The sequence below is a fragment of the Rhineura floridana genome, chromosome 12 (assembly GCF_030035675.1).
Source record: "Rhineura floridana isolate rRhiFlo1 chromosome 12, rRhiFlo1.hap2, whole genome shotgun sequence".
Classification (NCBI taxonomy): domain Eukaryota; kingdom Metazoa; phylum Chordata; class Lepidosauria; order Squamata; family Rhineuridae; genus Rhineura; species Rhineura floridana.
Genome location: NC_084491.1, coordinates 9280909 through 9297297, shown reverse-complemented (window position 1 = coordinate 9297297; position 16389 = coordinate 9280909).

Below are 16389 nucleotides of genomic sequence, written 5' to 3'. Positions count from 1 at the left end.
GCAGGGCCACAGGTTCCACATCCCTGAACTAGAGGAAGTCTGCCACCCCTAGCTGTGCCTTGTGCCTCCTGGACTACTAGTACTAGCAGTTCACCATCTCAATTCCTATTGTGTCCCATTTCCGTCTTCCTGATCTATATACCCCACCCCACCCAAGTAAACTGCCATTCACAGGTGTGCTTGTTTTCAGATATATTCTTTGAACCAGTAGATGCTGTTTCGTGATTGTTTTATTTGGTTGCATGCATGTTGTTTTTGTTTTTGTAAGCTGCTTTGAGCTTACTAGAAAGTTTTTGTTTTCATATCTAAGTTGTAATCTAAATGTTTAAAATAAATAAGCAGTCACATCAACCCTGTAGGTCAGTGTTACTGACTCCCTATGGGTGATCTGCGGACACTGAGAGCCTAAAAATGGCCTCATATTACTTAGGGAGTTCATGGCTTAGGCAAGATTTAAACAAAGGACTTTTCAGCTGAAACCTCACACTTCAGAGCAGGGCATGTTAATTTCCAGTTTTACCATTACAGCTGTGAAGTTCTTAGCCTTGAATATTTAGCCATGGTACAGCTGGGGGGTAAAGAAAGGCCAGGGACGGAACTGGCAATCCCACCCCATATATATGGTCTGCCTAGTAAATGTTGCAAGATGTCACCCTAAGAGTCGGAAATGACTCGCACTACAAGTGCGGGGACACCTTTACGTTTTTACAGCTAGTATAGCACAGTGGGGAAGAGAGCCTGGCTGGGAGTCCAGAGTCTGTGAGTTCAAATCCCCACTTGTGTCTCCTGGGTGTCAAGGGCCAGCTAAAGATCACCCCACAGTGAGCAGCTCAGGGATTACGTGCCCTGCCACCTGTGCAGCCATGGGCAAGCTGCAGAATCCCAAGGAGCCCAGTTGCCCCCCAGCGGCAGTTGCGGACAAGGAAGGGGCTGGCTTGTGCAGCTGTGGCAAGCTGAGCAGGCTCTAGCCAGCTGGGGAGGACTAGCCTCAGAGGAAGGCAATGGTAAACCCCTTCTGAATAACGCTTACCATGAAATCCCTATTCATAGGGTCGCCATAATTCGGAATCAACTTGAAGGCAGTCCATTTCCATTTCATTAAAAGAAGGCAGCTCCTTCCTGCAATGCAGACTGCAGCGTATGAGCTGTTTGCTGGCCTGATGATGCACGGAGCTATCTGGCTATAGGTGAGTTAAGTGATTGCTCATCTTTTTACAGTTCCAAGCTCTGTCATTTTAACAAGCTTTCCTAGTCCCCAATTAGCCAGTGGGAATTACCCTTCACTTGTACATGGAATTGTAAACAAGAAAAAAGTGTTACAATGCCATGAGAGTCTAGTTAGAAACAGGACCGTTATGCAATTATGTTTTCCATGCTGCAAAAACAAATCCCTGAATACTGAAGAAACAGCAACAGTGGGGGAGGATTCCCAGAAGCGAAATAGTTTCTTGCCTTTCTTTCTTTCCTTCTCTCTTTCCCGCCCTCTTGTTGCTTTTTGTTTTTCTTTTTAATTAAACAATAACAAGCGCAGGGGAAGAGCATCCGTTCGAAGGCGCTGCCCCCTCCTTGCAGAGGCTGAGGGAGTGCACAGTGGAAAAAACAATATTCCCCTCAGCCTGTTCCCAAGGTGGGAGGCAGAATCTGCAAAAGCTCCTTCACTCCACCGTGGACACAGCAGGACTACTTCAGAGTTAGACCTTGCTGTCGTTTGGTGTCAATTTGAAGCCAATACTGCTGTCAAGGCCTGAATTCAAAAAGCAGGTCCTGAAGAAACAGGAATGCGAGCGCCGTACTGGCTGGGGGCTTATGGGTGTTGCAGTCTGAAACATCTGGAGGGCAACAGGTTGAGGATGGCTGTTCTAAGGCCTCATCTGCACTATATACTGTACCACTTTAAACTAGGGTTGCCAGTTTCTTGGCCTGAGACTGATCCTGTATCTTTAGGAGAAGAGAAAGTCAGCCAAGTGCAGGTGTTCTTGCAACCCTGTAATGGGAAAAACCACAAGGTGGAATTCTCCCTTCTCCCTGCACAACTTTTAAAGATACAGAAGACCTCTTGGTTGCCAGGCACGGCCTTTTTCCAAGTCTTCCTGCACATTCCTTCTAAACCCCCTGAGATTGGGGGCTTAAAGGGGAGGGGGAAAGACTTGCAAAAGCCTCTTCCAAGCCTCCCCGCTCTTTCCTTCTCCTACTTGGAAGAGGGTTTTGCAAGACTTTCCCCCCTCCCCTTTAAGCCCCCAATCTCAGACTTAAAAGGAAAGCATGGGGAGACTTGGGAAAGTTTTTTGTAAGTATCCCCTCTTTTCCTATAAGTCCCCAAACTTGGAGACTTTAAAAGCAAAGCACAAGGAATTTGGACAGGTGGATAATCCCACCTGCATGTCAGTCATGTGATATCATTGTGATGCCAAATGATTGAGATGTGTGTGGCCCCACCCAACTGTCAATTTTGGCCTGCAAGACAGATCCTGATAAGTATCTGGCCTGTGGAACCAAAAAGGTTCTCTGACCCTAACCCTATGGGGCCTTCTCCTTCTAAGGATCATAGAATGGTGGCTTAACTGCTCAGAATCAAGCATACTAAGTTTTCTCTCTTGTGGCTGCTGGCTGTGGATTCTGTCACAAAGATCAGGGATCCCAGCACAAAGATCAGTGGTGAACTGGCATGATTTTTTTGGGGGTAGTACTCCATAACTGTGTTTTGTTTATCTCTCCCTTGAACATCATAATGTTTTGCTTCATCAGGCATTGCTCACACACTCCGCAACCACAGGGGCTAGAAATGTGTCCTTTTTAAAAAGCAGAAGCTGAGATCCCCAGGAAGCTGAGTTCCAATACCACATTCTGCAGTTCTTCTGTGCTTCTGCAACAGCAGTGCCCCCAAAGGCTGCATGTAGAAGCAAGTTCTGTATGCAATAATGAAAAGAGGCAAAGATCAAAGCACGCTTCTGACTTTTCCAAGATAGAAATAATGTTGTTAGTTCTTCAGTGAAGCATTTCAGTTCCAGTTCTGCCACTTGAGATTTTTCTTGTTGTCAGGCCCACTGAGATGACCCCACAAGCTATTGCTTATAATAGCTGGAGAAAAGACCATATCCATTTGTTTTTCCTGTGTACATCAGCACATTCTAAAAGAGTTTTGGAGTGAAATATTGGCATATTTGCATATGAATCTAAGAGATTAATCTCAGAAGAAAGACACGAGGCAATTTTACCACAAGGGCTTTAGTATTTACTTCAAAGGTCCACAGGGTTCTAAATGCCCCAGAAAATAGACTCCTTGCTGCTGCTGTTGTTTTTAAATGCTAGTTAAATTGTAATAGGATCAAATTTTGTATTCAAAAGCACATTTTAAGAGAATGTTTTATATGCACATAAAACTTCAGAGAAAATGTTTAACATTATTATCTTAACTGTTTGCACATTGGAAAGAGGTAAGGGTTAGGAAAATGCAGCCCATTTGCTACCGCCATATAATAAAAATTCCACTTTGTGTGTGTACTTCTCCTTAGAGGTTGGATAATGTCTGTTGTGCATGTCTCCCATTGTAGGATGCAAAGTTAGACACATGAACCAAAACATGAATGACATTACTATTGGAAATCAATCTGAAAATAATCTGTGTTATGTTTACAGTCAGGTCTTGTTCACACATTTTGCTTCTGTTTGTGGTTATTATTTATTTATTAGATTTATATCCCACCCTTCCTCCCAGCAGGAACCCAGGGCAGAAGCACTAAAACACTTTAAAACATCATAAAAACAGATTTTAAAATTAATATTAAAACAAAACATATTTAAAAACATTTTTTAAAGCTTTAAAAACATCTTTTTTAAAAAGTTTAAAATATATTAAAAAGCAATTCCAACACAGGAACAGACTGTGATAAGGTCTCTACTTAAAAGGCTTGTTGAAAGAGGAAGGTCTTCAGTAGGTGCTGAAAAGATAACAGAGGTGGCGCATGTCTAATATTTAAGGGGAGGGAATTCCACAGGGTACCACCACACTAAAGGTCCGTTTCCTATGTTGTACAGAACAGACCTCCTGATAAGATGGTATTTGCAAGAGGCCCTCACCTGAAAAGAACACTAATTGACTGGGCATATAAGGGATAAGACGAACTTTCAGGTATCCCAGTCCCAAGCTGTACAAGGGCTTTGTACACCAAAACTAGAACTTGAAATTAGCCCAGTAGCTAACAGGTATCCAGTGCAATTCTTTCAGCAGCGGGAAGACATATTGGCGATACCCTGCTTCAGTGAGCAGACCTGCTGCCATATTTTGCACCAGCGGCAGCTTCCAGACCAATCTCAAGGGAAGGCCCACATACAGCGCATTACAGTAATCCAGCCTGGAGGTTACCAGTGCATGGACAACAGTGATCAGGCTATTCTGGTCCAAAAACTACCACAGCTGTCTTACCAGCTGAAGCTGGTAAAAGGCATACCTAGCTACTGAGGTCACCTGGGCCTCTAGTGACAAAGATGGATCCATCTTTGCACCTCCAGGCTGCGGACCTGCTCTTTCAGAGGGTGTATGACTCCATCCAAAGCAGGCAACTGACCAATTATCTGAACTCGGAAACCACCAACCCACAGCATCTCCATCTTGCTAGGATTCAGACTCAGTTTATTGGCCCTCATCCAGCCCACCACCAAGTCAAGGCACTGGTCTAGGACTTGCACGGCCTCTCCCAATTAAGATGTTACAGAGAATCAGAGCTGGGTATCGTCAGTGCCCCAAATCTCCCAAGGACTTCATATAGATGTTAAACAGCATTGGGAACAAGATGGTACCCTGCGGCACCCCACATCACAACTGCCAGGGGGCCAAAAGACAATCACCCAATGCTATTCTCTGAAAACAACCCTGGAGATAAAATCGGAACCACTGTAAAACAGTGCCTCCAATACCCATCTCACTGAGTCATCCCAGAAGGATACCATGGTCAATGGTATCAAAAGCTGCCGAGAGATCAAGTAAGAATAACAGGGTTGCACTCCCCCTGTTCTTCTCCCGATAAAGGTCATCCATCAGGGCAACCAAGCCTGATTCAGTCCTATAACCAGGCCTGAACCCAGACTGAGATAGGTCAAGATAATCTGTTTCATCCAAGAGTACTTGCAATTGATACGGCACAACTCTCTAAATCACCTTCCCTAAGAAGAGGATATTTGTGACCATGCGGTAGTTGTCGCAAATCAATGAGTCCAGGGTGGACTTTTTCAGGAGCAGTCAGATCACCCCCTCTTTCTGGGAGGCTGGAACCACTCCCTCCTGCAACAATGCATTGACCACACCCTGCTCTATCTACTGGGAACTCCCTCAGGGCATTTAGGAATCCTGTAGATTCCATTAGTCTCCGGGGCCGGACCATCCTAATCTGTCCACCACCCCTGCAAGGGAGGATCAGAGCCGTAAGTCTAAACTTCACCAGGAAGTGGTTTGACCATGGCAATGGAGTGACATCCACACACCCCATCTCCAGACCACCCCTTCCTCCATCTGGAACAAAAACCAAGTCAAGGGTGTGCCTTGCCCTATGTGTCATGGACATTGAAATCACCCAGGACTATCATTCTGGGCAGCTCGGTCAGAGAAGTTGCCAGGCAGCAGGGTAGATGGTACACTAGCAGCACCCCTAGTTTTGTGTCTCCTTGGCCCGACACCAGGTGCAGGCCCTCACAGCCAGCTCCAAGACAGAGTGGTTTCCTGGTGTCAGAGATGGAAGTTCTGTAGAGCACAGCAACTCCTCCCCTCCATCTCTGCAGCCTGTGCTGGTATTGCACAGAGTATCCAGGTGGGCAAAGCTGGGTCAGATCAACTCCTCCCAGCTCACCCACCCAGGTCTCGGTAATGCACACCAAATGGGCACCTTCATCCATGATCAAATCAAGGATGAGTGTGGTCTTATTGTGTACCGATCTGGTGTTAAACAACAACACGAATAGGGCAGTGGGCACAGCAGATGAGCAATGAGGAACCCATACATGAGAGGAGCAAGATAGCCTTGCCCTCATCTCCTATGGTAGTTCACCACCTCCCAATGACTATACCTCCTTCTACCCATGATCACTGAAACTAGGTTGGCATCACCCATATTCCTTCTTCCTAATTCTCCTCCTAAGCTCTGATATGGACTCAACAAGAGCCCACCAACAAAACCTACCTGAACCAGTTATCCCAGTAGGCCTCTGAGAAAATTGGAGTCAGACCCACTCAATATCTTCCACACACGGCACAACTACTCCCCCTCTATCTCACACCCAGGGAAGGCCAGCCTCCTGCCAGTTGCAGACTCTCACTCTGAAGGCATCTGGCAATTCTCACCCTTCGCAGGAGCTACACCCTTCCCACTACCAATCTCCTCTAGATTGGTTAAAAAAAATAGAAGAGGTAGCACCCTTGCCCTTGAGACTTCCTAAGGAACTCCCCAAGGGGAGACTCCCTTTAGTGTCACCCCTTCGGTGGCATCCCCACCGACAGCAGACCTGCTGCCCAAGGGCAGCCGGGCTTCTATGCCCCCTGCCCAGCCAGGAACTGATGCAAGAGGCTGCAAGATTGACTGCAGCCTCTCTCTGGGGTCAGGTTATATGCCATGTGGTATATTTCAAGAGGCATCCAACATCACAGACAGTATTTGCACTGCATGTTACCAAATTCAGTGTGTTTTCTCCCATAAAAGCACTTTACCCCAGTAAGCTTCAGCAGCTTGGACAGCTCCTTCAAAGTTCAGACTAAAACCCAGAGCAGATTCCACTGCTCCACCGACATGGAGCCACCAGCCACCACTGGTAACAAGTAATACATGTGGTGGGAGAGTAGGGTGACCCTGTGTCCTACTTTACAGAAGACAGTTTTCTGTTTGAAGGGCTGGCCTGTCCAAGTCTGGTTTAAAGATACAGAAGAACCAGAAGAGTGGAGACCTGGAGGGGTCTTGAAGTTGCCCATCCACAGTGAGCAGTCTGAGCAAGGATGCGGAGCATCTGGTCACAGTCTGCACCACTATGGGGAGAGATATTGCTTTCTACTTCAATGGCAAGTGGCATCTGCAAATTTCCTCTTTTGTCCTCCTTTTTTTGGGGAATGCACTTACTCTTTTCTTGTGATGCACAAGTAGGGACAGAAGGGAATTTATTCCACTTCAAACAGTCATGGCTTCTCCCAAAGAATCCTGGGAAGTGCAGTTTGTGAAGGATGCAGAGAGTTGTTAGGAGACCCCTATTCCCCTCACAGAGCTAGAATTCCCAGGGTTCTCTAGGAAGAGGAACTGACTGTTAAACCACTCTGGGAATCGTAGCTCTGTGAGGGCAAGAGGGGTCTCCTAACAACTCTCAGCACCCTTCACAAATGACACTTCCCAGGATTCTTTGGGGGAAGCCAGGACTATTTCAAGTGGAATAAACATCTGGTGTGGATGTGCTCTGAGGAGGAGGAAGCTGACTGCCAGGGGCACTCCCTGGACTGGATATAAGTAAGCACCCGGGCAGGTGGGGAACCTGTAGCCCTCCAGATAGTGCAGGATTACAGCTCCCTTCATCCTGGTCCATCTGCTATGTGGGTGGGATGGTGCCTCATTCACCCTCATGGACCAGCCTCCACTGGGCAGGGAAGACTGTGGGCACTATGCCTCGAGCAAGAACCCGAGGCCAGGGCCTGGTGGTGCACCTCCCTAAGGCACAAGAACTTCGCCGGTGGGTTCCTTGATCTCCGCTTCTCCCGCTCTTGACTTCCTTTGGCTTCCCCCCCCCACTGTATGGGGCCTGTTTGCTCCCGAAGCCCCATGAGGTATTTATTAGCATTCATTACTGAGTGCCAGAGGGCTAATTAGTTCAGGCTGTTCCTACAGGAACTTGGGGGGGGGGAAGGTGAAGCTCTATTAGCAGAAACGAATGTTCAGCCTCTCAGTCCAGCTAACCAGGTCTGTTGGTTTGACTTATTTGCAAAGCAAGCTGAAAACCCTAATTATCACATTGATGCAACAAGTAAGACAGTGAGACATATTTATTTATAGGAACGCAGCCATGTATACTACATTTACTGTGGCTTTTGAGGTTTTCATGCTTTGCAAATTTTTGCATATTTACTGCTTTGCAGTTATTATTTTAGTATCTTTCTGTTATTTTGTAATCATACCTTTGAATTTGAAATAGTGGGGTCAAAATGTATATTTAAATATACATAAATAAATAGCCCTCTTTTATTTGTTTTATTTATGTATTTGGAAAATGCAGGACTTGCTTCATATATTTAATCCAAAAACTCTCTGAGCGGCATACACATTTTAAGATACAGGAGCAAGAGGACAGCTCATTTACTGTGTTAGCTTGGAAACAACAGCATGAAGCCACAGGAAAGAGAATAACAAGCACTTCCTTCAAAGAAAATTCTAGAAAAATGTACTGAACCAAGGAAAAGGTCAATGCCTCACTGTGTTTTGGGCTTAAAAAAATCTCTTTGATATAGGAATATTGGATGTAGCTCCTGTAAGAACATTACTATGGCTATCTCTGATTCAAAGTAGCTGATTACATGGGCTGGTTCCAGGTTTCTGGGGGCCGTTGGTCATAGGCCAGCCTTTCCCAACTAGTGGGCCACCAGATGTTGTTGGACCACAATTCTCATCTTTCCTGACCATTGGCAATGCTGGCTGAGGCTGATGGGAGTTGTGGTCCAGCAACATCTGGTGGCCCACTAGTTGGGAAAGGCTGTCATAGGCTATCCATGGCCCCCTTGCTTTCCTCCTCAAGCCACACTCCTCCTCCTCTCCCTTGGCCTTACCCCCTTAAGGTAAAACAAATCTTGACCAATATGGCAACCCCCTATTGTCAAAGAAAGACCATACAACATTTTGAACTTTTATTTATTATTATTTTTATTAAATTTATATCCTGCTCTTCCTCCCAGGAGGAGCCCAGGGCAGCAATGATGACTTGCAATGATGAGTGTTACTTCTTCATCACTGAATGGATACACCACTCCCACACATCTGAAATGAACCCCTGGGTCTCTCTACTATCATTTCATTTCACACTTCCTTTTCTGAGAGAGAGACATAACATTTTTGTACAGGTAAAATACATTCATAAATAATATTTGATATTATAGCAACATCTATTGGCTGGCAGGATGGGGCCCCTCTGAATCCTGCCCTGCAGTGGTTACTTCTACTTTTATATTTGTAGTACATCCATCTATATGTCTTGGAAATCCTAATGTGGCCACTTATAATTCACCAAAAAGGGGGAGGAGACAGGAAATGCATCACTGGGAGTAAAGGGCAAGCAAGGACACAGAGTTGCATAAATATTGCAAATGCTAATTTATGTGTATAAATGCAAATTTGGAAATCATTACTATAATTTAAATAGAAATACAATAGATCTCCCCAATGTCGGGAAGACTGTGACCAGGTGAGCTGTGTGCCTGCTCCGTCTGCTATCCAGGTGCTAACTATAGATGGGCAACTTCTTTATCCTTATGCTGGACTTGGAGCAGATCCAGCTCTTCAAAGAAGAGGATGCTTAAAATAGAGGACTGTCCTCTGTAAAGTAGGAGACATAGCCACCCTAGGGAACACCCACCCACTATCTTGATTCTGGACAGAGTTGGTGGTGCCTGGATAATAGGCACCATCTTGGAGCCTGGGGCACTGGCAAGATGGATGTGTCCTTTTTACAGGAATACACTGGCTTGAATCTAAGACACTGGAAAATTCCACTTGAAAAAAGTCTGATTTTACCATTTTGCATTTGGGAAATGCTGTCAAATTTCAGATTTTATTCAACTTCTCTTTCAGCTCCAACAGTGACACAGAGGCTAGCTCCAGGCAGGCTCAGCTCAATTTGCACCGGGTGCCTTTTTGCTTTGCTATGCTTAATACATAGCATGGGCTGGTGGTCTGCATATGCATTAGAATCAATGAAGCCTGATCCATTAGGGTGAATGGCACACTGCCACACAGATCCCTGATCACCCTCAGCCAGCCCCTACCATCCTGCCTTCTTATTTACAGCCAGGCAGGGGGTGGCTTTGCCTGTCATTGGCCCTGGCTCCACCTACTTAGCCTCCCTGATTTTATGCAAACCTATCTCCTCTCTTTATGGTTCAAGTGTAAGAGCTGCCCTGTCTTCCCCACTATGATGAAATATATTGTATTTCTATTTAAATGATAGTATTTATTTCTAAAATTGCATCCTCATGTGTAAATAAGTACAGTAATACCTCAGTTAAGGAATCTTCCAGGAACAAGCTCCTTTTAAGGAATGTTGTGGGGGTTTTAAAAGGTGAAACTAACCTGCTTTGCTGTGGATAAACTTTCAAGACTGTGTCTTTGCTTTAAGGTGAAACTGACAAGGATGTGTCTTTGCTTTGCTATGGACAAACTTTCAAGCCTGTGTTTTTGCTTTGCTAGAGTGAAACTGACAAGCCAGTGGGTTTGCTTGCATTAAAGAGATCTCTTGCTTTCTCCCAGGGATAGGGAGAGAAGGATCCAATACCATTCAGAGGAGTGGAAGGAGGGGGAGTGAGTGGATGGGTGGGTGCTGGGTAGGCACCCTTTAAAGCTCATTTTGAAGCTATCCCCACCATCTATGAGTGGGTGTAGGAACCTATCCCTATTCTTCCCATGTTATTCCTACCTCTGATACCAAAGTTTCTGTTAAAGAAGTAATGTCAGCCACATAGGTCATGTGCTTTTTTTGCTTGCTAACAGTTGGGAAGCAATTGGAAAAGCAGGCTGATCCATTTCTTCCCCCCATGGGAAGAATGCAATTCTAGCCAGCTTCCTAGCTGAAGCTGAAGAAAAATGACGCCTGTCGAGCTGTTATTCATTGTTCTGGCTGCAGTTATTATTATTAAAGTATGAGTGGAAATTTAAGACAACTTATAAGTGCAGGTACAGGAGCAGTTCAAATAATCTGAAATAAAACTTTACAAGACACTGCCAAAAACCAACAGTCCCATTTTGAACTCCTTCCCCCCTTCTGTAATCATAGAATTGGAAAGAACCCAAAGGTCATCCAGTCCATCTTCTAAGATGCAGAAACTTTTCAGATATATAAAATAAACAAAAATACTAGAAAGTACTAAACAAACTTTTCAATATAGGAACTTTTTTTAGACAAATCAAACTTCAAATTATATCTTCCCTTCATGAAATAGGTAAAAGGGGACCATTGAATAATATATTTTTTAAAAAACCTCAAAAGGTTGTCTGCTGTCTCTGGGGGCTGTAGTCCTTCGCTAACCTAGGAATAAGTTTTGTTTAGCTCAGTGGGCTTTACTTCTAAGTAGGTCAATATAAGATTGTGCTGTAAGTGAATAATTCATGTGAGCATTGACATTTCTGCCCAGCTCCATATTTCCATCAACTATTCATGTTAACATCCTCACTGTTATTATATTCCACAGTAACCCATTTCCAGAGGTGTAGCCATGTTACCCACCCAGCCACCCAGCCCCTACCTGCCCCCAGTCTGCTGTAGCAAAGACAAAAAAGAGTCTTATGGCTCTTTAAAGACTAACAAATTTATTATGGCATGAGCTTTTGTAGACTACAGTCCACTTCATCAGATGATGCCTTTATGTATCAACTAGTGATGGATCTGGCCATCTCAGTTCTCTCAGTTTCACATTTTCAGCAGCAATATGCAAACTTTTTTTTAAAAATCCTCATGAAATTCAGCATTTTATTGTGAATTTCCCCAAATAAACACAGTTATGTTAGTGGTTTTGACTAATGTACACATTTTTACAACAATGTATTTTTGTATGTTATTTTCCTAACAATGCATTTTTGTATATTATTTTCACTAATATATTCCTTTCTTTAGAGATTTTCCCCCTAATGCATGCATTTTTGTACACAGTACTTGGCTGGAGAGCAGCATCACAAAATGCGGAGAAGTGCAAATTTTGAAGGATGACTGTTTTTCAGATTGCACATTGTTTCAAAAAGTGTAAATGAGGTAAATCCACCTTTAAATGCAAACTGAACTGAATTTCTTCTACACCTGTAAATCCAACACAAAGATGCACATTTTTGTCAGCAGCTTTGCTTGTTGATGTTTACTTGCAAAATTCCAGTCCACTGCAGACAGCATGCCATGTGCCATCATTTCTGTTAAATAAGATTTCATTCACCAGACTTATAGAGAGAGACAGTGATGTGTAGTGGTTAGAGTGTCAGAATAGGACCTGGGAAGACCAGAGTGCAAATCCTCATTCAACCATGAAGCTCACTGGGTGACCTTGGGCCACTCACTAACTCTCAGCCTACTCTACCTCACAGGGTTGTTGCATGGATAAAATGGGGAGGGGGAGAATGATGTATGCCATCTTGAGCTCCTTGGAGGAAAGGTGGGATATAAACCTAATAAATAATAATAAACCAGGAAATTCCTAAACTCAAGGTGGACAGAAGGTAGATCAGAATCTCCTGGTGATTTGCAGTAGATCACCAAAACTTTCTGACTCCCAATTAACAACAGCAACAACTCTTTTTTCTTTTCTTTTTTTGAACGCAGGCTGCTGAAATGAAGAAAGCTTGAGGGAGAAACAGAAATGGATTTTTGTATGAAAGGACTGTGAGTTTAGTTCTGGCAGTAAAAATGAAATCCCTGGGCTGAGATGCACTCAGAGATACCCTTTTCTTAATTTTAAGTGTTGCACTCTTCTTTCAAAACTATGATTCTACACTTGGCTCCAACCAAAAGATCTCACTGTCAGGAGGAGGAGGTGTTGGTACTGATGTTAATTCAAGCATGCTCCCCACATGCCTGTAGTTCAAATGATTTGGTCCTGGGACGAGCTTTACTACTTGATTCTGCTGAATGTGTATATTAGCCTAGAGCTATTTCACACAAAGCAGTAAAAGGCAGCACTGAATCTCTCTTTCTGCCCATTTTGTTAATGCAGGATAAAGCATTGAAAAGAAATGGTGCATAGGTCACCTCCAGCCTAGGTTTTAGATTTGGTTGCAGGCTGACTTCAACAAAAGCTGACAAAATATTTGTGGACCCACCCCAAAAGCTTTGAATTAGGAATCCCTAGAGAGCTGGCCATTATGCATTAGCATTTTATAATTAAACTCCCAGAAAGATCTGCTTACATTTGACCCTGCAAATCCATTTGTGCCACCTCTGTGGTGTGACACTCCTTGGCCTTCGGGACACTGGTGTTCTACAACTACTGGAGTGTAATTCTAACTGGCTCTTGATGTGCCAGTGCTGAGACTGCCTTTCAGGATTGGTCCAGCAAAACAGACTCAACTCCCAGCTCCACAGTAGTGTACTGTGTAACTATGAACATCCCCATGTCCCAGCATTTAAGTGGTCCAATCCATTAAAGGTCCTTTCCAGTAGTGTAGTGGTAGATTCAGAAGGTCAATGTTTCTTCATAACAGTCACACCATGCCCCCTCATAGCCACACTCCTGATAGCCACACCCCCTTTTCCATTTCCAGTATGAGGCAGCTTCCTCTGTTATGGTGCGGTCAATAAAATGCCTAATACCAAACCCAAGGCAAAAATACCAAATCAGCAGATAAAATATGTGATAGGCGTGGGAAGGGGAGTTTGTACACTGCAAAGATGCCTTGCATCTCTGTGTGCTTTATACATAAATGGTGCACTGCACCCCTTGGATGAACGGTGTCACAGTGGGTCAGGCTACCCAGTGTCAGGAGTGGGCTCTAAATGGAAGCCATCCACTGACAAGTATTTATTGTGCTAGGATGAAAGAGCAGTTTAATTCACTTTAACGTAAGAACATAAGAAGAGCTTGCAGGATCAGGCCAGTGGCCCATCTAGTCCAGTATCCTGTTCTCACAGTGGCCAACCAGATGCCCATGGGAAGCCCACAAGCAGGGCCTAAGCGCAAGAGCCCTCTCCCCTCCTGCAGTTTCCAGCAACTGGTATTCAGCAGCATCCTGCCTCTGACTATGGAGGCAGAACATAGGCATTGTGGCTAGTAGCCATCTAACAGGCTTTTCCTCCATGAATTTGTCTAATCCTCTCTTAAAGCCATCCAAGGTTGTGGCCATCACAGCCTCTTGTAGGAGCAAATTCCATAACTATGCGCTGTGTGAAGAAGTCCTTTCTTTGGTCTGACCTGAATCTTTCAACATGCAGCTTTAGTAGATGTGCACGAGTTCCATTGTTATAAGAGAGAGAGAAAAACTCTTCTGTATCCACTCTGTCCATGCCATGTATAATGTTACACACTTCTGTCATGTTGCCTCTGAGTAGCCTTTTGTCTAAACTAAAAAGCCCCAAATGCTGCAACCTTTCCTCATTGCTCCCTCTTTAACTGCACAAACTTATAAGCCCTCCTGTAATTGTGACAATCTGGAGGCATCACAGACAAACAGAGAGAGAGAGAGTGGAATGGATCTATCGGGTGGGTAGATGGGGTATGTGAAGGAATTGTTATATAAATGGATGCATGGGGCCTCTGGCCATCTCTTCTGTCCATACCTGCTGGTTTGTGGCCCCTGAAACATTTCCCCCAGGGGAATGTGGCTCTCGGCAGATAAAAGGTTCGCCATCCATCCTTTGAACTGCATCGATAAACTTGCAAAGGAAATAAACTGCTAACAAGTTGGGCAGAGAACATAAACCAAAATGGTCTCCCACCCCACCCCCACTGCCTTTATTCCAAGTCTTGCGCATAGTTTGTAGCTTAGTTTCTCTACCTGATGTGCCTAACATTTTGTTCTGAGCAATAAAAAAAAGGCAAGAGTGATGTCCAGGAAAGGAATAAAATCAAAAGCTTACAGCTATAGATACTCCAGTAGCTTCTGTGCCTGTGGTGGGCAGGCCATGAAATAACATGAGGACGCTCTCTAAACAAATCCAAGTTAACTTACCCAAGAGCATTTTCCATCTTCAGCTCCATGAGTTAGATTTTTACTACCCCCTTCTGGAATTTCAAAAGCCCTTGAAATAGATAACATCTGGATTGAGTTCTCTTCCTGTTTTTACAGAAACTTCTTTTATTTAATTTTTTTAATGGTTTATTACTTCTTCTGCACAATTTCATAATCTGCTCCTGGGCAAGAATGAAAAATATCTGAGGGAGAGTCAAATAGTGAGTGCTTGAAATGAAACAGCTAATGAAAAGGGCATCGCCACACTGAAATAATGGAGGGTCATGTGTCACTTCTGCATTTTATGGGCTGTGCGGTGAACCACCATGTGCCAAGGAATTGCGCTCATTCCCAATGAAATGTTTGGATGAGCCCTTAGTCTTAAACATTGGGTCACAAATGCTGAAAGCACTGCAAAGCGCACTTAACTTGCTAGGGATGGGGGAGGAACTCAGTTCAGTTTGTATTTAAAGGTGAACATATCTAATCTGCACTTTCTGAAACAATACACAAACCAAAACACAGCCACCCGTCAAAAATTCACACTTCTCCAAATTTTGCAGTGCAGTTCTCCAGCCAAGCAATATATGCAAAAATGCATATACTAGGTAAGCATGCATAAAAATGCAAATATTCGTGAAAATTATGGAATGATCACCTTGATGAGGTGTGCCTGGCACCAACACTGTTACCTTTTTGGCGCCAGGTCAAGACTTTCCTCTTCTCCCAGGCATTTTAGCATCTGTTTTAAATTGTTTTTATATTGTTTTAAATTTTAAAATTGTGCTTAAAATTGTTTTTAAAATATGTGTTTTAAATTGTATATTTGTTTTAATGTTTTTGATTGCTGTAAACCGCCCAGAGAGCTTCAGCAATGGGGCGGTATACAAGTGCAATAAATAAATAAATAAATAACATGCAAAAATGTATTGTATTATGGGACATTGCTTGCAAAAATGTGAAAATTAGGAGAAATTAGCACTAAAATGCTGATGAATTTTCATGAGGAGTTTTTTTTTAAATTGGTTTTTTAAAATGTTTTGGAAACATGGCGAAGGGAACTTAAGATTGGAAAAAAATGAGAAACTGAGAGAAATTGAAATTCACAGATTCACCCATCGCTGCTCTCCAGACGTGAAAACAGGGATGTAGTAGTCAAGGGTATCAGGTATCTTAGACTTTTTACTTGTTTGGGAGCAGGGTCCCTATGTCTCCAGTATCCTACGAGGCAATCACCATGAAAGGGGAACATGTTAGCCACCGAGAAGAGTCATTGCCCTGGGCTCCTACTGGAAGGAAGGGCGGGATATAATTCAAATAATAAATAAATAATAAAATCTGACACACTTCCTTGTCCTTTCCTGCTGATTGAAGCCAATCAGAGTGAAAGGAGGTGAGCCAGCCATTGAGAAGACTCTTTTCAGTCGCTAACACTCTCCCCTTTCATGCTGATTGGCTCCCAGGGATGTATGTTGTTGTGGGAGAAGGCATTAACAAGGATGTCATTCTCAACCCAGCA